This window comes from Mobula hypostoma, chromosome 17 (assembly GCF_963921235.1).
Source record: "Mobula hypostoma chromosome 17, sMobHyp1.1, whole genome shotgun sequence".
In the NCBI taxonomy this organism is placed as follows: domain Eukaryota; kingdom Metazoa; phylum Chordata; class Chondrichthyes; order Myliobatiformes; family Myliobatidae; genus Mobula; species Mobula hypostoma.
In genome coordinates this window covers 9,356,870-9,381,809 of record NC_086113.1, presented here as the reverse complement: position 1 = coordinate 9,381,809, position 24,940 = coordinate 9,356,870, and the positions used below count along the sequence as shown (strand labels likewise).

Sequence of the window (24,940 nt, the reverse complement as noted above, 5' to 3'; positions counted from 1 at the left end):
GGGAAACCTGGTTGAGATGCATAATTATGCTGTTGACTTGTATCTGCACCCTCTCTGAAATAACCAAGAAAATCGCTCAGTTCAAGGGGATAAGCAACACAGAATGGGAATGGGACGTGGAATTAAAATGTGTGGCCACTGGGAGACCCTGCTTTTACAGTAGAGGAGGCCGTGGATAGACATATCAGAATGGGAATGGGACGTGGAATTAAAATGTGTGGCCACTGGGAGATCCTGCTTTTACAGTAGAGGAGGTCGTGGATAGACATATCAGAATGGGAATGGGACGTGGAATTAAAATTTTAATTCCATGTCCCATTCCCATTCTGATATGTCTATCCACGGCCTCCTCTACTGTAAAGATGAAGCCACACTCAGGTTGGAGGAACATCATCTTATATTCCGTCTGGGTAGCCTCCAACCTGATGGCATGAACATTGACTTCTCAAACTTCCGCTAATGCCCCACCTCCCCCTCATACCCCATCTGTTATTTATTTATATACACACATTCTTTTTCTTTTTCTCCCTCTGTCCCTCTCACTATACCCCTTGCCCATCCTCTGGGTTCTCCCCACCTTTTCTTTCTCCCTGGGCCTCCTGTCCCATGATCCTCTCATATCCCTTTTGCCAATCACCTGTGCAGCTCTTGGCTCCATCCCTCCCCCTCCTGTCTTCTCCTATCATTTTCGATCTCTCTCTCCCTCCTCCCACTTTCAAATCTCTTACTAGCTCTTTCAGTTAGTCCTGACGAAGGGTCTCGGCCCGAAACGTCGACTGTACCTCTTCCTGTAGATGCTGCCTGGCCTGCTGCATTCACCAGCAACTTTGATGTATGTTGCTTGAATTTCGAGCATCTGCAGATTTCCTCGTGTTTGCAGTTCAAGGGGATGTTGAGATGCCCAAAACAGCTGGATATGCCCATGACACTCAAACAATGTGTATCAATAAAAAAATAACAGGAGCTTTGGAGAACTCAATAAATAAAACTCACATTTTAAAATGATTCAGTTTTTTGGCATTATTTAAAATGAGACCCACCCAAATTGAATTGACATTAGGAGAAAGCAAAGCAGAGTGTTGATGGTGCCTGGGCTATACTTCTGCCTCTGCTGTGTTTACGAAGGTGTGGATTTAATTCAGATTTGAACAGAATCGTGTAAATATAAAGACCATAATACCATTCGGTCCATCAAGTCTGCTGCACCATTTCATCATATTTGATATATTCTCTCTCTCAACCCCATTCTTCTGCCTTGATTTAAAGTTTTCCATGTCGGCAAAATTTACTGAAACAACAGAATGAATAACTTAATTACAAATTACTTAGTAATTAGCTGAAGGCAAAAGAATACACACTGTCTTGGGAAGTGGGGAGGGTTAGAGAACTGATATGTGCGTGGGTGGGAGGGAGGAATAGCGTTTTGCTGTTGTTGCTTTGTTGCTTGTTGTGCTCTGTGTTGTTCTGCTGAGCTTTGCGGACATGCTAATGTTAGTGCCAGAACGTGTGGCTACTCTTGTGGGTTGTCCCATCATATCCTTGAATGTGTTGGTTGTTAACACAAATGAAGCATTTCACTGTATATTCCAATGTACATGTGATAAATAATCTTGAATACTAATTTTACATTTGGAAATATAATTCTGTTAATTTAACTCTGACCAATAATTGATATCAGCCGTTGTATTTTAATGTTAGCCAGTGTAATACAAACATACATTTTAGCATGATTTTAATTCAGAATCAAAATCAGGTTTATTATCACTGACATATTCTGAAATTTGGTGTTTTGCGGCAGAAGTACAGTGCAATACATAAAACATACTTTAAATTACAATTAAAAGTAATTAAGTAGTGAAAAATAGAGCAAAATTAGTGAGGTGGTGTTCATGGGTTCGTTGTTCAATCAGAAATTTGATGGCAGAGGAGAAGAAGCTGTTCCTAAAATGCTGAGTGTGTGTCTTCAGGCTTCTGTACCTATCCCTGACAGTAGCAATGAGAACAGGACATGTCCTGGGTGATGTGGGTCCTTAATGACGGATAGCGCCTTCTTGAGGCACCATTATTTGAAGGTGTCCTCAACGCTGGGTCGGCTAGTGACCATGCTGGAGTTGGCTGAGTTTACCTCCTCCCTGATATTGGGAATATGAAGAGGACATGTCCTGGATGGTGAAACTCCTTAACAATGGATGAGTTTCAGTTTCTGAATTAATCAATTTGTTGTCATATTTAACTAAATTTGTAAATTAACAGTCAAAGTTACACTGATTATCTTTAAGTCTTCATGGCAATTTGGGAGCTGGAGCTCAGAAGAATATTTTCAGAATTCTGAGGATTGTAAGTGCCTGTATTGCATATGTTCGCTCTTGGTCATGGACGAATTGTGATGGAGAAAGACAAAGTCAACATAAATTTATTATCAAAGTACGTATATGTCACCATATTTTACCTTGAGATTCATTTTATAGCAGACATTTACAAAAAAATGTCTGCAATATGATAGAATTTATGAAAAATTATATGGAAACAAAGACTGACAAACGACCAATATGCAAAGAATGCAAGCTGTGCAAATGAAAAATAATACTGAGATCATCAGTTGTTAAGAGTCCTTGACAGCAAGTCTGCAGGTTGTGGAATCAGTTCAGAGATGAGGTGAGTGAAGTTATCCACATCAGTACAGAGAGCCTGATGGTTGTAGGGTAATGACTGTTCCCGAACCTGGTGGTGTGGGGCCAAAGGATAAAGTTCTTCATCTTCCTTGCAGAGATATAAATAAAAAGGCCATTCATTCTATATGAGCACGAATAATGGTTAAATATCAACATATTCTTTGCATATAACAATGGGTGGTTGCTCTTCCAATCGTATTTTCAATGGCAACATCTAGTGGTGATGTATATTATCACAGTCTTTTTGTTGATGGCTCACCTACAACACAGAAATCAGGATCTTATTACATTGAGAATGTTAAAACAACTGACACATCCATGGTGCTGTGTCAAATAGAAAGAAAATATCTTATCCTCAAGAGTCGTAGTCAGAAATTCTAGTTTAGGATCTGTGGCCAAACTGTAGAGGTTATTCATATTCTTAAAAACATAATCAAAGTACAAAGTAAATTTATTATCGAAGTGTGTATATGTCACCATATTTTACCTTGAGCTTCATTTTTGCAGGCATTTACAGGAATACAGTAGAATGTTACGAAAAGCTATACTTAAACACACAAAGACCGACAAAAACTGAAAAAGATAAAACTGCAAATAAAAATACTACTGAGACATGAGTTTTCTGAATCGACATTGAACCGATGAACACCACCTCACTACTTATTAATTCCAATTTTTTCACTACCCATTTAACTGTTATACACACACACACACACACACACACACACACACACACACACATACATACATATATATATAGAGAGAGAGTATATATACTTACTGTAATTCACAGTTTAGTTCTCTATTATCATGTATTGCATTGTACTGCTGCCACAAAGTTAACAAATTTCACAACAAATGCAGGTGATATCAAACCTGATTCTGATTCTGAGTATTAGAGTCCTTGAAGTGAATCTGCAGGTCATAGATTCCATTCAGAGTAGCTTCCAACCAGTTCAGGAAACTGATGGTTGAAGGATAATAACTGTTCCTAACCTGGTGGTGTGACCTAAGGCTCCTGTACCTCCTTCCCAATCAAGGGTACCCAACCTGGTGCCTGTGGACTCCCTGGTTAATGGTGAGGCTCCGTGACATAAAGAAGGTTGGGAACCCCTTCTCCCAGTGGTAGTAGCGGGAAGAGGGCATGACCTGGATGGTGTGGGTCTTTGATGATGGATGCTGCTTTCTTCAGCAGCACTCCATGTAAATGTACCCATTGTTGAATATGGCTTTCCCTGTGATAGTCAGGGCTGTATCTGATATATGTATACAGACTGCACAGTATTACAGGAACTAATTGCAAAGATTTTAATGTCTAAAGTGGGACAAAAGTGTTCATCTTCTAGCTACCGTGAAAGCAGAAGTAAACAGAAAATTGAATAAAGCCACAAAGTACAACTGAATGAAGATCAATATCTAATTAGTTAGAGAAAAATAGATGACTTCTTAACTCTACTTTTAAAGGAACTCTGACTACGCAATTAACTTTGTTTGTAGAGTTCAAGACGTGGAATTAAAAAGCTAAGAGTTACGTTCCTATTCTGTGTGATGCTACTTAGATTGTTTTGTCCCTGTTTCAGTTTGAATTCCCGTTTCCATTCAAGTTAATACAACTTTGTGAAATCTGGAATTTATAAATGAGATACAGTTTGCAATGGATAGCCACTGCTGTTTGTATATAGGTGCTCTTGCAGAATAATTGTTGTGACAGAGAGCACACTTCACAAGGAAAGTTGAATTTAATTATAAAAACATGAAAAAGTCTGTAGATGCTGGAAATCCACAAAAGCACACACAAAATGCTAGAGGAACTCAGTAGGTCAGGCAGCATCGATGGAAATTAATAAATGGTTGGTGTTCTGGGCTGAGACCATTCTTCAGGACTGAGGAGGAAGGGGAAGACACCAGAATAAAAAGCTGGGGGTAGGGGAAGAAGGATAGCTAGAAGGTGATACGTGAAGCCAGGTGGATAGAAAAGCTAAAGGGCTGGAGAGGAAGGAAGCTGATAGAGGAGAGTGGGCCATAGCAGGAGGGCACCCGGGGGAGGAGATGGGTAGGACACCTAAGCCATCATTAATGCTATCACTGAATGTGCAGGTGTATGGGTCTACAGTCAAAAATTGAAAGAGAGAAGTCTTCTACTAACTTGCTTCTTTTGTAATCCCAGAAGTAAAATGCGTTCCCAAATTACATATACAATAAATACAAGTAGAATGCATGGCTTTCTTTACAAAGTGTCTGCCTATCCACTCGTCTGCCTCTTATCATCTTGTACAGTACACCTCTATCAAGTCATCTCTCATCAAAGAGAAAAGCCCTTGCTCACTCAGCCTAGAACAATCTTGGCTGTCCAAAGTTGACCTGCAGGCTAGCAAAAGGAAGGAGTGTCTCACACCTCCTTTAGTAGATATGTATCTCCACCTTGACTTGAATCATCTTAAAATTATGTCTGCTGGGAAAAAATTCTCTGGCTACCCACCCGATCTATGCCTCTTATCATCTTGTACACCTCTGTCAAGTCACCTCTCATACTCCTTTACTCCAAACAGAAAAGCCAAAAGTGAAAATCTCAAAATAAGATTAATTTAATTACTGATTGAACTCACATTTCACTTGGCAATAATTTTGGAAGTGACAGTTTCAATTGACAGTTCATTTCACTGGAGAGATTTGACTTCATAATTTCACAGCTTCTTGTAAAAAGTATAAATCTGCGGCAAGATTTTGGCAGTTTAATCACTGGGTCTTTCCACTGACTTAAAGAACAATTGGATTCCGTAGGTTCAGACAAATAACAGTACTTCTATTTAATTGCACCAAGATGCCAGAAGAGATTTTAAGTGAAGTACGCATGTTTTCTAATTCAGTGATTACCATATAAATGACAGCTGGAGGATGGAGTCACAGGATGGAGTAATTATATTAATATTGGGTCATTTGTCTTAACACAAGTTCACTTGGAGCTTTCAAAATGCAAATACAGAGGAAAATGAGAGAGCACACAAAATAAAGACCGAATATCCCAAACTAAGGCAGCAGTACAATGCAATACATAATAATAGTAAAAACAAATGTAAATTAGTGTAAGTATATATGTATATATTAAACAGTTAAATAAGTAGTGCAAAAACAGAATTACGAAAGTAGTGAGGTAGTGTTCATGGGTTCAGGGTCCATTCAAAAATCGGACAGCAGAGGGGAAGAATCTGGTCCTGAATCGTTGATGGTAGCAACGAGAAGAGGGCATGTCCTGGGTGATAGGGTTCCTTAATGATGGATGCTGCCTTTTGAGGCATCAATCCTTGCAGATGTCCAGGCTGCTGGGGAGGCTGCTGCCCATGATGGTGCTTACAACTCTCTTCAGCTTATTTCAATCCTATGTAGTAGCACGCTGCCCCCTCCCTCCCTCCCAAATACCAGACAGTGATGCAGCCATTTAGAAAGCTCTCCACGGTGCACCTGGTTAGGTGGATGAGTAAAAATGCCCCCATACTGCTCAGACTTCCAGAATAAATTACTCACATAATAAGGCAGAGTGGAAATGTAGCAGTTAGCGTGACGCTATTACAGCACCAGTGACACATGTTCAATTTCGCTGCTGCCTGCGAGGAGTTTCTACGTGTTGGCAGCGCTTTCCTCCGGGCACTCCAGTTTCAACCCACATTCTGGAGGTATATGGGTCAGTAAGGGTTAACAAGTTGTGAGCATGCTATGTTGGCACCAGAAGCATGGCGACGTTTACGGGCGGCCCCCAGCATTTCCTCAGAGTGTGTTGGTTGTTGATGCAATATCACGCATTTCACTGTTAATCTTATAACAATGCCAACTAACAGAATAGTTCATTGGCCTGAAACTTAAACTGTGCTTTTTTCCTATAAATGCTGCCTGACCTGCTGAGTTCCTCCAGCATTTTGTGTGTGTGGTTCTTTGGAGATTAGTCCATAAGACATAGGAGCAGAATTAGGCCATTTAACCCATTGAGTCTGCTCCACCATTCCATCACTGCTGATTTATTATCACTCTCAATCCCATTCTCCTGCCTTTTCCCCGTACTCTTTGACACCCTTACTAATCAAGAACCTATCAACCTCCACTCTGAATTCCAGTGAATTCCACAGATTCACCACTCTCTGGCTAAAGAAATTCCTCCTTACTTCTGTTCTAAATGAATGTCCCTCTATTCTGAGGCTGCACCCTCTGGTCCGAAACTCCCCCACTATAGGAAACATCCTCTCCACATCCACTCTATGTAGGTTTTTCATCATTTGATAAGTTTCAATGAGATCCCCCCCCCTCCATTCTTCGAAATTACAACAAATACAGCCCAGAACCATGAAGTGCTCCTCATACAGTATGTTAACTCTTTCATTCTCAGGGTCATTCTTGTGAACCTGCTTTGAACCCACTCCAGTTTCAGCACATTTTTTCTTAGATAAGGTGCTCAAAACTGCTCACAATTCCCCAAGCGCAGTCTATTTAATGCTTTATAAAGCCTCAGCATTAGATTCTTGCTCTTATTTTCTAGTCCTCTTGAAACGAATGCTAATATTGTATGTCTTCCTTACCATTGCTACAACCCGCAAGTTAACCCTTACAGAACCCTGCACAAGTACTCTCAAGTGCCTTTGTACCTCTGATTTTTGTATTTTTTTCCCCATTTAGAAAATGGTCTATGTCTTTATTCCTACTACCAAAAGGCATGACCATACACTTCCCTACACTTTTTTTGCCCATTCTCGCAATCTGAGTCCTTCAGCAACACTATTTTCTCAACACTATTTGCCCCCCCACCCATTTTTGAATCATTCACAAACTTGGCCAAAAAGCCATCAATTCCATCGTCCAAATTATTAACATATAACGTGAAAAGAAGTGGTTTCAGCACCAACTCTTGTCTCCATCAGCCAACCAGAATAGGCCATTTATACCCACTCTTTGTCTCCTGCCAGTTCGCCATTTTTCTATCCTTGCCTGTATCTTTCCTGTAATACCATGGGCAGCCAATTCTTGTTAAGCAGCCTCATTTGCAGCACCTTGTCAAAGGCCTTCTGAAAATCCAAGTGCACAACATCCACCTATTCTTTTCAATCCATTCAGTTGTTGTTTTTTTTTCTCAATATTCATGACCTGAAAGTTAATTCAATGATAATTTTAAAAAATCAATATTTTTCTGCCTTAATGGGTAAAAACAATTTCCTTATCATCCTAATGAGGGAAATTACTTAAAGTTAATAAGGAAGTGTATTAATTTTGCCTCTGAATAAAACTTATGGGGTTTCCTTTAATTACATGATCTCTTTGTGTCTTTATCAATTGAAAAATATATTTGACACTTTATTGGTGGCAATTGAACACAGCAGCTAGCTAAACACTTTACAGTACCAGCGATCTGGGTTCAATTCCCGCTGATGTCTCTAAGGAGTTTTTACATTATTCCCATGACCACTAGTGTTTTCTCCCTCATTCTAAGGATGTACGGGGAAATAAGAATTTGTAAGTTGTGGGTGTGTCAGGTTGGCGTTGGAAGCATGGTGACACTTGTGTGCTGCTCCCAGCATATCCTTGGACCATGCTGGTTGTTAATGCAGAATGGCTGTGCATTTCACTGTGAGAAATAAATCTAATCTAGTCTAATGCAAAATAGCTGCGACACATCTTCAATTTGGAAGGGGTTATTCAGAGTAGTTTTGCCTTTCTGAATGTGAGCTCTTTCAGCACAGTGCGTGATTCTTGAAATGGGAGTCGTTGTATTGTGTTCGGCATTCCAGTTCCATATGCGTAGTTTGTCTAGTTTTTAATGTCAATCACTGTCACTTGGTAAGCTATTAGGATGTTGTCTCAGTTTTAATCCAGACGGAAAAGATTTAGTGCTATTCTTTTCTCTGCTCTGGTATTCTTCATCTGAGTTAATAGAGATTTTTATTTACACTTACTGTGCAGACTGGTTAAACGATTTGGAGAACAGGTCTTTATGATATAATTAGTTTAGCATTAGGGGAAGGCCTGTAATTGCACCAACAGCCTTGTAAAAGGCCCCACTGTGGTTTGGCATTGGTCCAGAATACTCATTTTGTAACCCTGAGCCAAAACCCAGGATTTAGAATTCCCTTGTTCTTGTAGTTTATTACCTATCTTCTCTATCTATCTATTTATTTATTTATTTATTTATTTATTGAGATACAGCGTGGGTAGGCCCTTCCGGCCCTTCGAGCTGCACCACCCAGCAATCCCTCGATTTAACCCTAGCCTAATTATGGGGCAACATACAATGACTAATTAACCTGCCAACTGGTACATCTTTGGGAGGAAACCAGGGCACCCAGTGAAAATGCACACGGTCACAGAGAGAACGTACAAACTCCTTACAGGCAGCAGCAGGAATTGAACCTGGGTCACCTGTGCTGTAAAGCGTTGTGCACCATCCTTTGATGTAAACTTACAATACTTATAAACTTAAGAATAAATAATCAAAATTATAGCAAGATTATAAACTCAAGTAATTCTGCAGATGCTGGAAATCTTGAGGAATACACATAAAACGCGGGAGGAACTCAGCAAGTCGAGCAGCATCTACAGAGGAGAATAAACAGTTGGTATTCCAGGCTGAAATTCTTCATCAGGACTGGAAAGGAAGGGGAAGAAAGCCAGAATATGAAGCTGGAGAGAGGGAAAGGAGCACAAGCTGGTAGGTGATAGGTGAAGCCAGGTAAAGAGGAAGGAGGGTGGGTGAGGGAGGTGGACTGAAGCGAATGCTGGATGGTGATAGGTGGAAAAGATCGAATCTGCTAAGAGAGGACAGTGGATCATGGGAGAAAGAGAGGAGGGAGGTGATGAGCAGGTAAGAAGAAGGGAAAGAGGGAGGGGGAGAAGTTACTGAAAGTTAGAGAAATTGATGTTCATGCCATCAGATTGGAAGCTACTCAGATGAAATATGAACTGAGGATGTCTCATTGTGACTGTAGAGAAGACAAGATTATGATTGGGGATCGGAAGATGGATTTCTGAGTTCCTCCAGCATTTTGTTTGCATTGCTCAAGATTTCCAGCATCTGCAGAATCTGTTGTGTTTATGGATCCTTTAAACTGGCAATATTCTTTGAGCAGGTTATTTTTTAAAATCTCATAGTTATGTGAATAGTGTCACGAGTAGAAGTTAATTTGCAAAGGCAACTGGGAGGTAAACCCCCCCCCAAACAAATATTGGAAATGCAAAGTTTCATAACAATATCATGGAGTGAGTAAACTGAGCATCAACACTCAGTTGCTTGTCCTTGAGGGAGGTCCTAGAAGAAGACAAAACAGAACACATCTACAAGGAGCACTGCTACAATAAAGCAGGATCCATCATCCACCATCCAGACCATGCTGTCTTCTCACTGCCATCATCAGGAAGGAGGTACAGGAACATTAGATCAGACTCCAGGTTCAGGAAGTTGTTATCTTTCAACCACCAGGCTCCTGAACCAGTGTGGATAACTTCACTCACCTCAGCACTGAACAAATCACTGACCATTACCTGTCGACTCACTTTCAAGGACTCTGCAACTCATTCTCAGTATGTATGTATGTATGTATGTATATATTTATTTACTTAGCACAATTTACCTTCTTTTATAGATTGGCTATCAGCATTTGTGTGTAGTTTTCCATTCATCCTGTTGTATTTCTTTGTTCTACAAGAAATGCCTGCAAAAAAATGAACCTCAGGGTTGTAGATGGTGATATATGCATACTTTGGTAGTAAATTTACTTTGAACGTTGAGGTGTTTCCTTGTGGGAAGCAGAAAGTACCCAAAAGGGAGTTGTCACCTCCCTGCTTTCTGAGGCGTCTGGGAGCTGGCTCAAACACTGCACATTCACTCTCCTGACGGCAGTTGGCACATAGCTCAAGCTGACTTGAGAAGTAACGGTCTACAACATAGAAAGCTGCTTTTGTTAAACTAAATGTTCTTGACTGCCCAGAGAAATTTTCATCTTCCAACTGCAAATTTAATCAGTGTTATTTTTTGGAAAGTAGGGTAGATTTCCCCACTTTGTTGGGGGATGAGATACCAATCTGCATCTTTTCAAAAAATGAACCTTCACATCCCAGTTCCAGTTCATAAATGCAAGAGATTCCGCGGATGCTGGAAGTCCAAAGTAACGCACACAAAATGCTGGAGGAACTCAGCAGGTCAGGCCACATCCATGGAAAGAAACAAAGAGCTGACATTTCAGGCCGAAACCCTTCATCAGGACTGGAAAGGAAGGGGGAGGAAGCCAGAATAAGAAGGTAGGGGTGGGGAGGGGGTGAGAGGAAGGAGCAAAAGCCAGCAGGTAAGGGGAGGAAATGGGATGAAGTGAGAAGCAGGGTGGTGATAGGCGGGAAAGGTAAATGGCTGAAGAAGAAGCAATCTGACGGGAGAGGAGAGTGCACCATGGGAGAACAGGAAGTGGTAGGGGCACCAGGAGGAGGTAATAGGCAGGTGAGGAGGTAAGAGAGGAGCCAGAATGGGGAATGTAAGAAGAGGGAAGGGGAAGGGGGAAAATTACCGTAAGTGTGAGAAGTAGATGTTGATGCCATCTGGTTGGAGGTGTTGCTCCTCGGTCCTGCGAATGGCCTCATGGTTGCAGGACAGGAACCCCTGGACAGACATGTTGGAATGGAAATGGCGATTAAGCAAAGTTGCCTAACAAAGCAAATGATTCCAATTCTTTTTACTTGACTTCATATTTATGCCTAATTTATTAATGGAAAAGGATATAAAAGGAGGCTAAATGGCAGAATTATAAAAATGGAGGTTGCATTAAAACTTAGAATTTCTTGTAATTAGATTTTAAACTTTTTGAGTGGTTTGAAAGTCAACTGGGTTCCAGTTTGAATATTTACAGAGCTCGTCTTTAGTGTGCTGAAGACACTTCTTCCATTAATCCTACTACGAAGCTGCCACAGATGCACGTCAATGATCTGCTTGATGAAGTAAAAATTAATAGCATTTATAACCTCCAGTAAACCAAATTATAGCCGAGGGAAGTTGCATATCACCTCCCCAAAGAAGGAGAGCAGCGGAGTATCTGATCAGAGTAATTAATGCATTGAATCTGAAAGTTAATGGTGATAATTAGCCTCAAGGTGGAGATCAGTAGATTCACGGCAGATGGCATGTCCATACTCAGGAGACTGTTTCAGTGAAAGCCTCATCCAGGGAAAAGAAACGATTGATTTATAGTGGTAATTTCAGGTTGCATTACATAAGCCTGTTCAATATGTATTCTTTGTTTTGGAACAAGAAAAAAATCATTGTTCTTAAGGAATTTGAACAGGCTGATAAGCATAGAAAACTACCGGAGAATATTTGTAATGAATACTTTCTTATTCAATTTATGTTTCTGAATGATATGTGATTGTAACTCATATAAATTTTATGTGTACAATTTTCACCTTGGCTGTTTGTCAGTCTTTATTTCTGTTTATCGTATTTCTTTATTTTCCTGTAAGAAAATGAATCTCTGGGTAATATATAGGGATATATACGTACTTTGATAATAAATTTACTTCGAACTTTGAATATGTTTAGAGCAAACTCTGCCCTGCAGAGCTGTATTCAGGGAGGTGTTTGAGATTAGGTTGGTTGGCAGAATGAGTCTTTGAAGTAGGTGACCATCTCCCTCATTTATTGATGCATAGTTTTCTGCATAATATGTGTTTAAAATGATCCTTCACATGCATTCAGACTGAAATTCCAGCACATTTTCCTGTGGCTTGATAACGGTGGAACTAGAAGCCGCAGACAGTTGACAGAATCTCTCCGGAGTGAAATGGAGACTGTTCCCCTGTTCACTCAGTTTCACAGTGACTGACCTCAAAATTCTTGGTTTCTGTTCATTGATTTTTAATAAGTTTTAAATAGTTATTTGCTAAAACATTTTATAGATTCAGAAGTTGCAAAGGTGTCCATGCTTGTGTTCTTAAAAATGAAATATGAAAGGTAGATTTGCATGTTTTACAATGTCTCTATATTCTCCACATGTTAATGTGCCTTTTTGAAAACTTGTTAAAAGCCACAATTATATTTGCTTTTACCACCAACTCTAGCTACACCTCCCAGGCATCTACCACTACAAAAAATCTTACCCTGCACAACTCCTTTAAACTTGCATCTCCACACCTTAAAGTAACTCCCTTTAGATTCAAGATTCAAGATTGTTTCAAGTCATTTCCAAAGAGAACAAAATAATTGTTACTCTCAATCGAACGCAGCACAAAAAATATACACAGTGAGATAAAGGACACAGAAATCATCATCATCATTGTGAGTCATGTCGTATAATATAGGCAATCATGGTCTTCTCATGATCATGATTCTTCTTGGCAAATTTTTCTGTAGAAGTGGTTTGCCATTGCCTTCTTCTGGGCAGTGTCTTTACCAGATGGGTGACCCCAGCCATTATCAATACTCTTCAGAGATTGTCTGCCTGGTGTCAGTGACATGTGATTTGCACCAGGTGCTCTTACGACTATCCACCACGTGCTCCCACGGCTTCATGTAACCCTGATTGGGGGGGCTAAACAGTGTTACACCTTGCCCAAGGGTGTCCTGCAAGTTAGCAGGGAGAAGGAGCACCTTACACCTCCTTTGACAGAGATATATATCTATCCCAGCACCCTTCAATAAAAGAAAACACAATAAGTATAAATACACAAGATAGCTTATATACTTAGATTGATTATATGTCCATACAGAAAGTGAGATTAGGCACAGGAGTGTTTGTACACAAGGCAACCCTGACAGGAAATTATAAAGTGGTGGTGATGGGTGAGTTAGTGGGTGGAGGTGCTTGGGGAAAGTAACTGTTTCTGAGTATTCAACATTTCTACTCTGGGACAAAGACCCCGACTATCACTGAAAAGATCTGTACAACCTCCCAGTGCTAATTAATGCTCTCTAATCCGGACAGTGAACCTTCTCTGCACATCTATGTCCTTCCTGAACTGAATACAGTGCTCCAGATACAGTCTAACCAAAGTTTTGTACAGCTACAACAGGACTTCCTGAATTTTATGCCCTGACAAACGAAGGCAAGAATGCCATACGCCCTATTCTTCACCACCTTATCTACAAACCTGGCAGAACTTTCCATACCTTCAAATACAAATATGCAAATAGGGTGGCATGGGAGCGCAGTGGTTAGTACAATGCTTAACAGTATGGATGACCTGGATTCAATTCCCATCACTGCCTGTAACGAGTTTGTACCTTGTCCCCATGATCATGTGGGTTTCCTCCGGGTACTCTGGTTTCCTCTCACAGTCCAAGGACATATTAGTTGATAGGTTGATTGGTCATTGTAAATTGTCCCATTATTAGGCTAGGGTTAGATTGGGTGTTCTGGGCTGTGCAGTTTGAGGGGCTGTTCCATGCTGTATCTCGATGAAATAAAATTTTAAATATTGAAATCCAGGAGATTCCGTCAGTGGTTGCATTTACCTGAGGAAGCACGGTGAATGTTGTCCAAAGCATACTATCGTGAGAAGTGAACTGGATTTCCAACAAGTGGAATAGAGATAAATCAAGTTGATAGGGTACTCAAGGTAGGAGGACAGCGAGAAGATCGCTGGAAAAATCCTGTCTGGAAGAGGTGAAACCAAGGACAAGAGTCATGTGGTAGGTAACTCCTGATGCAGATTTTGAAGCTGGAGTTGTTGATGAATGGATACTCAGTCAGAAGCTTATCTCTGAGTCAAATATAACATTGAGATGGTGAAAGTTCATATTTAATGGTATGAGAGAGAGATGGAATTGATCAGTCATGAACAAAAACAACAGGAATTCTGCAGATGCTGGAAATTCAAGCAACACACACAGAAGTTGCTGGTGAATGCAGCAGGCCAGGCAGCATCTCTAGGAAGAGGTACAGTCGACGTTTCAAGCCGAGACCCTTCGTCAGGACTTATGCTGTACTGTTCTACACATACCACATATTCTTCTACTATGTATTTTCTTGACAGGACTTATGCTGTACTGTTCTACACATACCACATATTCTTCTACTATGTATTTTCTTGATTATAATTATTATTCAGGACGAAGGGTCTCGGCCTGAAACGTCGACTGCACCTCTTCCTAGAGATGCTGCCTGGCCTGCTGCGTTCACCAGCAACTTTTGTGAGTCATGAACAAAGTTTGTTCTAAAACACCATATCTTCAATGTTCCAGTATCTTTCAAGAGGGGCGGTCTGCTTATCTCGAAATAGATGTTGTACAAAAATTGTGATCTTTGCCTCTTTTCTGGTATGTGTTACAGGAGAAATGCACACTGTTTGTGGCTGTTGTCTTTAATATCTGACAGGAATACAATCCCTGGCTTCAAACTACACCCTCATTTGCCAGTTCCAAAGCTAATCCACATATGTTACTTCAGCATGATGTTTTACTCTAGGATAAGCTTTTAACTATATATCTGTTGTATCATTTAGAACATTATACCTCTTGGCTACAGAATAATTGTCTTTATACAGTGCTGCCCAAGATTTAAACAGCCTACGCACCTAGTAGTGCAGAGGGCTTGACTAAAATTCAGAGTAGGCAAGTCCAAATCATAATAATATGATAGTTTGTACTTTAAAATAAAAATCTGTGAATATTGTAAAATCGTATATCCCAATCAATTTTCCTATGTGCTCTGGGAATAGGAGACTTGACTGGTTTCATTATGATTCTAATCACACACTAATTTAACCACTTGCTGATCAATCCCAGTCAGTACAAAAGTACTGTGAGACAGTTGTCACTGCTGGGTCAATATGCCATGTAGATCGTGGCCTGTTCGAACTATTAATGACCTGTGCTGTGTCCAGAGATGCGTGCATCTGCGACCTCTGAGCTTCCAGCTTGTATAAAAGGCTATTCAACCCTCAGGGAGGAGGTGCAGGAGCCTGAAGACACACAACAACAGATTTCACGACATTTGTTAATGATGTTAAACCTGATTCTGAAATTCTGGTTCTGATACAGGTCACTCGATAATCAGTGTAACACAACATTGCTTCAGTTCTGGTGAAAAGTCATCATGTGAAATGTTATCTCTCTTTCTCTGTCCACAAATGCTACTTGACATTGCCAGCACATTTTTATTTTATTTTGCATTTCCAGCATTTTAAGTATTTAGTTTATAGAATGCATCATTTTTGCCATTTATAACTTTGTTTGAAATTTTTCTTTCCTACATGAATAAACTTGAAGTTATGACCTACATATCTCATGGATTGAACTCAAAATGATTCTGAACTCTTGTGCGTGAATTTTCTCAGGGCTGTTTTGCAGTATTTTGGCCCGGTGTCGGTGGAGAACCCAGTGACTCATGTCAACAAGATTTCTGCTGAGGTTACGGAGGCATGGGAAGGCCTCAAGAAACTTGTTCTCCCCAACAGCTGAAGCTTTCATCTTTGAAAAGCTAAAGCCACTGAGGAAATCTAGAATGCATGAAAGTCAAAGTCAAAATAAGTTTATTATCAGTGTACACATATGTCACCATCTACTAACTTAAGATTCATTTTGTTAGAGCCATAGGGTTATGGAATAGGCTCTTCTGGCGGAATAGGCCGTTCTGGCAGTGCCGCCACAGCAACTGCCAACATCACTGATTTAATCCTAACTCTAATCACAGGACAATTTACAATGACCAATTAACCTACCCAGCATGTCTTTGGACTGTGGGAGGAAACCAGAGTGCCCAGGGAAAGCCCACAAATTCCACAGGGAGGATGTACAGATTCCTTGCAGACGCCACCAGGATTGAACTCCGAACTCTGATACCCCGAGCTGTGATAACATCGTGCTGACAGATATGGTCAACAAAAATGTCATCAGAAAACTTAAAATCTGGCATCATTGGAGCTGTGGGTGTAAAGCAAGTAGAGCAGGGTGCACCTGTGCTGACGATGATTGTGGAGGAGATGTTGTTGCCAGTCCATACAGACTGCGGTCTGCAAGTGAGGAAATGGTGGATCCAGTTACACAGGGAGGGATCACAGCCCAGTTTTTGGAGTTTCAGGTGTTTGTTCCCAATTGGTGTGTGTGTGTCTACCATATAAATTAACTCTGGTGCTTGCAGTTTTCACACAAGACCTCAGAGCACAGCAGCAGACTGAGTGGAACTAGCTGGGCTTGGCCTGTGACTCAAGAATGTGGCCTCCACTGATAAACAAATTGTATGATTCAATTAATAAACAGCTCTGACTAGAGCCAGCTGGCACACTATCAAAATGTGCGATAAATTATCACCCACTGCTGTAACCTCGCTTGTGGAAAAATTAAGTGTCTACTATTTTATTTGGAGACGTTCCAGCCAACCAGCCATGAGACAGTCTTATTTGCCATTTTGATAATATATTATTACATTTCTAGACTGCAGCGATCACACTGTTACTCAACACTCTGAAGGAAAAAGGCTGATTGACTGCTGAAGTGTGTGGTATCCCTGAGTATGTCAGTAAATTGCATATGATGACATGTTGCTTGTTGAGGAATTTATTATAACCTGACCTGATAAGGGCTGTAGTACTATATGAATTTATAAGCTCATGCTGCTTTGTGTTTTGGGGATTGTTGCTGGAATGAACGTGTATTCCCTGAATGGTCGGTTATCATTTTTCCTGACATCATTATTGACACTAAACATTTATGTTCAGGTATCCCTAATGAAATTAGAAGTGGTTGTATGCTTTGCTAAAAAAATACATTTATAGAGAGTCGTTAATATAAAATATGTCCAGATGGTAATAGACTCTGAGCCATGTTAGAAAGGATGACTGAACGATTGGTCAAAGTGAACGATTCAAAGCGAAGTCCTTGAGGAATCTTGGGATCCATGTGTATAGATCCCTCAAAGTTGCCGCACAAGTTGATGGAGTGGTTAGGATGAAGGGACACGGCCCTAAACATCATCTTTATTCCTTTCCATAGATGCTGCCTGTCCTGCTAAATTCCTCCAGAATTTTGTGTGTGTTACTTTGAATTTCTAGCATCTGTAGAATCTCTTGAATTGTGGTTAAGAAAGTGTACGGTGTGTTTGTCGTCATTCATCGGAGATTGTGTTTAATAGACACAAGATGATGTTGCAACTCTATAAAACTCTGGGCAGATGATACTTGGAATATTGTGCTCAGTTCTGATCACCTCATTATAAGAAGGATGTGGATGTTCTTCACACAGAGAGTGGTGGGTGTGTGGAACACCTTTGAATTGAATTGAATTGAATTAACTTCATTTCTTACATCCTTCACATACATGAGGAGTAAAAATCTTTATGTTACGTCTCTGTCGAAATGTGCAATGTGCAATCATAGTAATTTATAATAAATAGAACAGTCAATGTAACATAGAATACACTTAAATCAGCATGAGTTAATCAGTCTGATGGTCTGGTGGAAAAAGCTGTCCCGGAGCCTGTTGGTCCTGGATTTTATGCTGCGGTACCGTTTCCCGGATGGTAGCAGCTGGAATAGATTGTGTTTGGGGCGACTTGGGTCCCCAAGATCCTACGGGCCGCTTTTACACACCAGTCCTTGTAAATGTCCTGAATCATGGGAAGTTCACAACTAGAGATGCTCTGGGCTGTCCACACCACTCTCTGAAGAGTCCTGCGATTAAGGGAAGTACAGTTCCCATACCAGGCAGTGATGCAGCCAGTCAGGATGCTCTCAAATGTGCCCCTGTAGAAAGTTCTTAGGATTTGGGGATCCATACCAAACTTCCTCAACCGTCTAAGGTGAAAGAGGTGCTGTTGTGCCTTTTTCACCACATAGCTGGTGTGTACAGACCATGTGAGGTCTTCGGTGATGTGGATGCCAAGGAACCTAACGCTGTTTACCCTCTCAACTCCAGATCCATTGATGTCAATAGGGGTTAGTCCATCTCCATTCCTCCTGTAATCCACAACCAGCTCCTTTGTTTTTGCGATATTGAGGGAGAGGTTGTTTTCTTGACAACACTGTGTCAGAGAGGTGACTTCTTCCCTGTAGGCCACCTTCTTATTGTTTGAGATAGGCCAATCAATGTAGTGTCATCAGCAAATTTAATTCACAGATTAGAGCTGTGGGTGGTGACATAGTCAGAGGTATACAGCGAGTACAGGAGGGAACTTAGTACACAACCCTGAGGGGCTCCTCTATTGAGAGTCAGAGGGGTGGATGTGAGGGAGCCCGCTTTTGCCACCTGCTGATGATCTGACAGGAAGTCCAGGATCCAGCTGCACAAGGCAGGTTCAAGGCCAAGTCTCTGAGCTTCTTGTCGAGCCTGGATGGAACTATGGTGTTGAATGCTGAACTGTAGAGCAAGAACAGCATTCTCACATAAGCATCGTCCTTCTCCAGATGTGTAAGAACGGTATGTAGAGCAGTGGCTATTGCGTCATCTGTCGATCAGTTGTGTTTGTAGGCGAATTCTAGGGGGTCCAGTCTGGGTGGTAGCAAGCTGCAGATGTAATCCTTGACCAGCCTCTCAAAGCATTTGCTTATTATTGAGGTGAGTGCAACAGGACACCAGTCGTTCAGGCATGTAGCCTGGGTCTTTTTTGGTACAGGGACAATGGTGGATAATTTGAAGCAGGAGAGCACTCTACACTAGGAGAGGGAGAGATTAAAAATGCATATTGCTTCTGTGATGGGAAGAGCTCTAGTTGCCTAAAGAAGTCGGCAACACTATGATGTTAATTAACAATTGCATGGATAATTAAGCAGTCAATATCCTCACTGTTTTCAGGAACAATGGAATTTTTTCTGGTTATTTTCATTTCTGATCTGTTGACAGTGTAACTCAAATCATCTGTTATTCATTCTTTCCTTGCTTTTTCTCATTTTCAGTAAATCCACCTGAAAATGAATGCAAATTGAACTACGGCTCTGAAATTCAATTCCACTGACTTAAGTGGAACCAAATTTCCTCTGGGTAATTTAACACATGCATACTGGGAAAGCGGTCAGCAAAGCATCTGGGATCTTCAGATGAAGCGATATCCCATTTTAAAAACACCCTTAACAAAATCATTACAACAAAGGCTGTTCTGGAGCCACCTTTACTTTTTTTAAAATTTGCTTTAAAGCATTCAAAAATGTCCTGTGAATGAAAGCAACACACACAAAATGCTGGTGGAACGCAGCAGGCCAGACAGCATCTATAGGAAGAGGTACAGTCAACGTTTTGGGCCGAGACCCTTTGTCAGGACTACAGGGTCTCGGCCTGAAACATCGACTGTACCTCTCCCTATAGATGCTGCCTGGCCTGCTGCCTTCCACCAGCATTTTGTGTGTGTTGCTTGAATTTCCAGCATCTGCAGATTTCCTCGTGTCCTGTGAATGAATATATTTTTGTGTCTTTATGTGGTATTAAATTTCCCTTCTAGGTTTGAGTCCAAAGATATCCAAATTATGGTGATTCTTTATATAATAGAGTAAATTTATTATCAAAGCACATTTATGTCACCATCTATTAATTTAAAATTGATGAGAGACCCTGATGAAGGGTCTCGGCCCGAAATGTCGGCTCTTTATTCCTCTCCATAGACGCTACCTGACCTGCTGTGTTCGTCCAGCATTTTGTCTGTGTTACTCTGGTTTTTCAGCATCTGCAGCATCTCGTGTTTATGACTTGTTACCTTAAGATTCAACTTTTTTGCAGACAGTTTCAGAAAATTGAAGAAATACAATAGAATTTATGATAAAGTACACATAAATAAAGACTCACTAACAACCAGTGTGTAGAAGAAGAGAACCTATACAAATAAAAATAATACTGAGAACATGAGTTGTAAAGAGTCCTTGACAGTGAGTCTGTAGGTCGTAGAATCAGTTCAGAGGAATGGTGAATGAAATTATCTTTGCTGGTTCAGGAGCCTGATGGTTGTAAGGTAATTACTTTTCCTGAACCTAGTGGTGTGGGACCTAAAGCTCCTGTCCCTCCTGCCGACGGTAGTAGTAAGAAGAGAGCGTGGCCATGATTGTGATGATTGGTAAAGGTTGGGGTGTTGTGTCCTGCTCTAGGTCTACATATTATGAAGGATGAAAAGAATTTTCAATGATACAAAGGGGATTTAGCAGCAGAATTCCAGATATAAGGGATATTAATCAGAAAAGAAGTGTGGAGATTAGGAGATGATACGACATGGGAGCAGATTTTGGCCATTCAGCCCATTAAGCCTACTGTGCTATTCCATCATGGCTGATTTATTATCCCTCTCAAGCCAATTCTCCCCTCCATACCTTTTGACGCCCTTATTATTAAAGAACATATCATCCACCACTTTAAATATAGCCAATGATTTGGCCTCCACAGCCGTCTCTCCTGAACCTGGTGATGTGGAGCCTAAAGCATCTGTACCCCCTGCCTGATGGTAGTAGCAAGAAGTGAATGAATTCCACAAATTCGCCACAGTTTGGCCAAAGAAATTCATCCTCATTTCTATTCTAAAGAGACGTCCATGTGTTCTGAGGCTGTGCCCTCTAGTCCCAGACTTTCCCATTCTAGGAAACATGGGGAGTTGATTAAGACAGGTTTGTAAAGACTGAGCAAAGTGGCTGCTGTTAGCTGATGTTACAAGGACTGGAAAGCACAAAGTGAAGATTGTGAGCTGGTGATATAAATGGGATGTGAGGAGGAAATTCTCTGTGCGGTGAGTGATAATGACCTAGATCTCCTTGCTAATGAGAAGAGTGGAAGCAGGGAAGACAATCAATGATTTCAAAAGGAAGACAGTTGGTTCCACTTATGTCAATCAGCAGAGCATATAAAATAGTTTGCAAGTGTTTCTACAGGAATGTAAAATAATACTAGCAAGTGCATATTTGAGTTCCTTTCAGATACAGAAGGGGAATATTATAAAGATAAAGATTAGCTTTATTTGCCGCCAAGTACATCAAAGCATACAGTGAAAATATATGCTTCCAGCACCAACATAGCTTGCCCATAATTTGTTAACCCTAATCCTAGTTGTACGTCTTTGGAATGTGGGAGGAAACCGGAGCACCCAGATGAAATCTATGCGGTCATGGGGAGAATTTACAAAATCCTTACAGACAAGGGTGGGGATTGAACTTCCAATCGCAGGTGCTGTAAAGCATTTTTCCTAATTGCTATGCCACTGTGTCACCTGTTGGGATAATGGATGGACTAGCACAATGCCTGTTATTTGTACCAACAAGGCGAGTTGAAAATCTGTTCCCACACATCTGAAACAGGAGGGTGCCTCATTGCAGGCAGAGGAACTGAGGTGCCTGTACATATGAAACATAAGAAATTTTGAAAATGCTTCATTCCATTATCTGCTTTCATGTCTGAGTTTCAGAAATATTGGAAAGAACTGAATTGCATTGACAACTGAAAAGCCAGAAGCAGAGCAGCTATTAAAAGCTTCCAGAAGAATTTTAGGGCAGGTCTAGTTCTAGCCCATTCTTTCACTCTATTATGCTGTTTGAGACACAATCTCTATGTAGCACTTCAGCAAGACCATGTGGTCAAGCAACATAATTCTTTCAGTTACAACTAGATTCCAGCGAGCAGTAAACATTAGCAATTATTACACAGGACAACAATTTTTTTTCAAAAGTGTTGCTTCCTCTGAATTTAGATAGTCCGCTTGAAGCTGAACACAAATCTAAATTCAGACTACTTGTATCATGTAGGAATTTGGAGAAACAAGGAATTAGCTTTTATTGAATATAATGCATTTAATTACATAGTGGTGCTGACGCTTTGGAAATAGTTCAACTAGCGTAAAAATGTTTTATTGATGATTTTCATTTGAACTCAGCATCTTGTGTGTCCAACAAAAATCAGCCAGCATTGATGGGTTCTAGTTGCCCTGATACCATTTCTCCATGACTGCAATGTCCTGGTGAAACCTTTCACCGTGCTCATCACTGACAGCATCAAGATTTGCAGGGCGGAAGTCTATATGGGAATACAGAAAATGAATCTTTAGTGACATGTTGCACTTCATGATTTTGTATACTCAAAGCCTGTTGTCAACCAGCTGCACATAGTTTGGTGCTCTGCAGTTTCCAAGAGAATTTTCAACAACATCCTGGAAAGCCTTCCATGCGATTTTCTCCAGTCCCAGTAGAAGCTCTTCGAATTGCCTGCCATTGTTGACCAACAAAAATGCCTTCCTTAATCTTGACATCAATTATTCTGACTTGAATTATGAATTGAAAGAACAAATATACGCTATATCAAAAAAATGGTACATGATAGGGGAGTTTCATGGCGATTGTCATGATCAGCAGCCCAAAATCCATCTTCCAATGCCTCATTTGGCGCATCGGGCAGCAACTTTGCCATTTTTTTTTAGCATTTGTCTATTTTTTACGAGGCTGAGATGTGGACTGAACGCTCAACCCAGCACAGATGGAACTCAAGCAAGAAGCCAGCTGGATTAGAACCCGGGACCTCTTGCCCCAAAGTCCAGGTGTGGATGCCACTACACCACCAGCATAGACCAAAATCCATAAGATACACCCAGAAGTATTCAGAAAGAAAACCTTTGTCGCCCAGTGTTATAGGTGACAGGTCTACGATGACTAGCCTACAGATTGTAGAAGATTCATTCTATTGAATTCACTGTCTAATTTAGAGTGAAATCTGACACCCTTAGCCAATGTCAAGGGTTTAAAATAAAATAAAAATGTACTATCTATCTTTTATTCAAATAACCATATAACCATATAACAATTATAGCACGGAAACAGGCCATCTCGGCCCTTCTAGTCTATGCCGAACGCTTACTCTCACCTAGTCCCATCTACCTGCACTCTGCCCATAACCCTCCATTCCTTTCCTGTCCATATACCTGTCCAATTTTTTTAAAATGACAAAATCGAACCTGCCGCTACCAAAATCGAACCTCAAGAAGGAAGTTGTATAATTACTCAAAGTAGTAACCTAGATGTGCACATATCAGAATCAGGTTTATGATTCTTGACATGTCATGAAATGTGTTGTTTTGCACAGTAGTACAATGCTATATTATAAATTGAAATAATAAATACCTGCAGTACTGTGCAAAAAGTCTTTGGCACATATATGTATGTATGTGTGTGTGTGTGTGTATGTATGTATAGCTAAGGTGCCTAAGACTTTTACACAGTACTGAAGTAAATTTATGTATAGCATTGTACTGCTGCCGCAAAAAAAATCATGATAAACCTGATTCTGTTGTGGAATGAGAGCGGGAAGGGACATAGAGAGGGGATTCATGATTGAGAAAAGGGGAAGGGAGAGGGGAGGGAGTGGGAAGCACCAAAGAGACATTCTGTAATGATCAATAAACCAGTCATTTGGAATCAAGTGACCTTGCCTGGTCTCTCAGAGATGGGTGTGTCTGCACCACTTCCACACCCTGCCCACGGCACTTCACCTTTGCCATTCCCAGCATCCTTTGCTCCTGCCAGATTTACAAATTCGCTCTCCACTCCACATTGATAAATACAGTTCTGTGCAAAAGTCTTTGCACTCTAGCTATTTATATGTGCCAAAAACATTTGCACAGTACTGTATAAAAAATTAAAGTAGTAGTACAAAAGGAGACCAAAAGATACTGAGGTAGTGTTCACGAGTTTATTGACCGTTCAGAAATCTGATGGCGGAGAGGAAGAGGCTGTTGCTAAAGTGTTGAATGTGTGTCTTTAAGCTTCTGTATCTTCTCCCGAATGGTAGTAAGGAGAAGGGGGCATGTCCTAGGGATGATGAGAGTCCTTAATGATAGATGGATATCAATTCCCTATTTAATCTATTATCATATTTAACATACTTGTAAATTAGCAGACAAAGTTACACAGACTATCTTTAAGTATTAGCAACCATTTGAGAACAGGAGCTCAAAAGATCATTAGTGAGGTAGTGTTCATTGTCTGTTCTGAAATCTGATAGTGGAGAAGATGGAAAGTGGCCTTTTCTCATTTGTGAACTCATACTCAGTTCCTATCTTTCTACTCTGTTCCTAAAAATTTCCTTCTTTTCCTTTCTGCTGTCGACTGTGTAGCTAGTGCAACTTGAAGTTTGCATATGAAGTTTGTATTTTTAAGGTTTTTTCATGTTTGGAAGTACTTTCCAGACATGAATCCTGAAGCTGTGGCTAGAGTTTGCATAGTGCTAATTGGGAGATGAAGGACCTCCAGAGTGTGATAGATCCACAAAACATTTTAGTAATGAACAGAGCTGAACACATGTAACTGTTGCTCATCACAGCTAAATTGATTCACTGTTCCAAAAGATCTCAACTAAATAGTGGCCTACC

The 24,940-nt window shown here is 40.6% G+C and overlaps 1 protein-coding gene and 1 long non-coding RNA gene across 5 annotated transcripts in view; one reads left to right on the top strand and one right to left on the bottom strand.

Annotated features, from left to right (window-relative positions):
* Nucleotides 1-24,940, bottom strand: part of LOC134357829 (uncharacterized) — a 96,770-nt gene that overhangs the window by 10,861 nt on the left and 60,969 nt on the right. Inside the window, exon 4 of the long non-coding RNA XR_010020735.1 lies at nt 11,204-11,295. This is a non-coding gene — a long non-coding RNA (uncharacterized LOC134357829). The remainder of the gene's footprint in view (nt 1-11,203; nt 11,296-24,940) is intronic.
* creb5b (cAMP responsive element binding protein 5b) overlaps nt 1-24,940 on the top strand; it is a 371,769-nt gene that overhangs the window by 294,039 nt on the left and 52,790 nt on the right. The window lies entirely within an intron of this gene.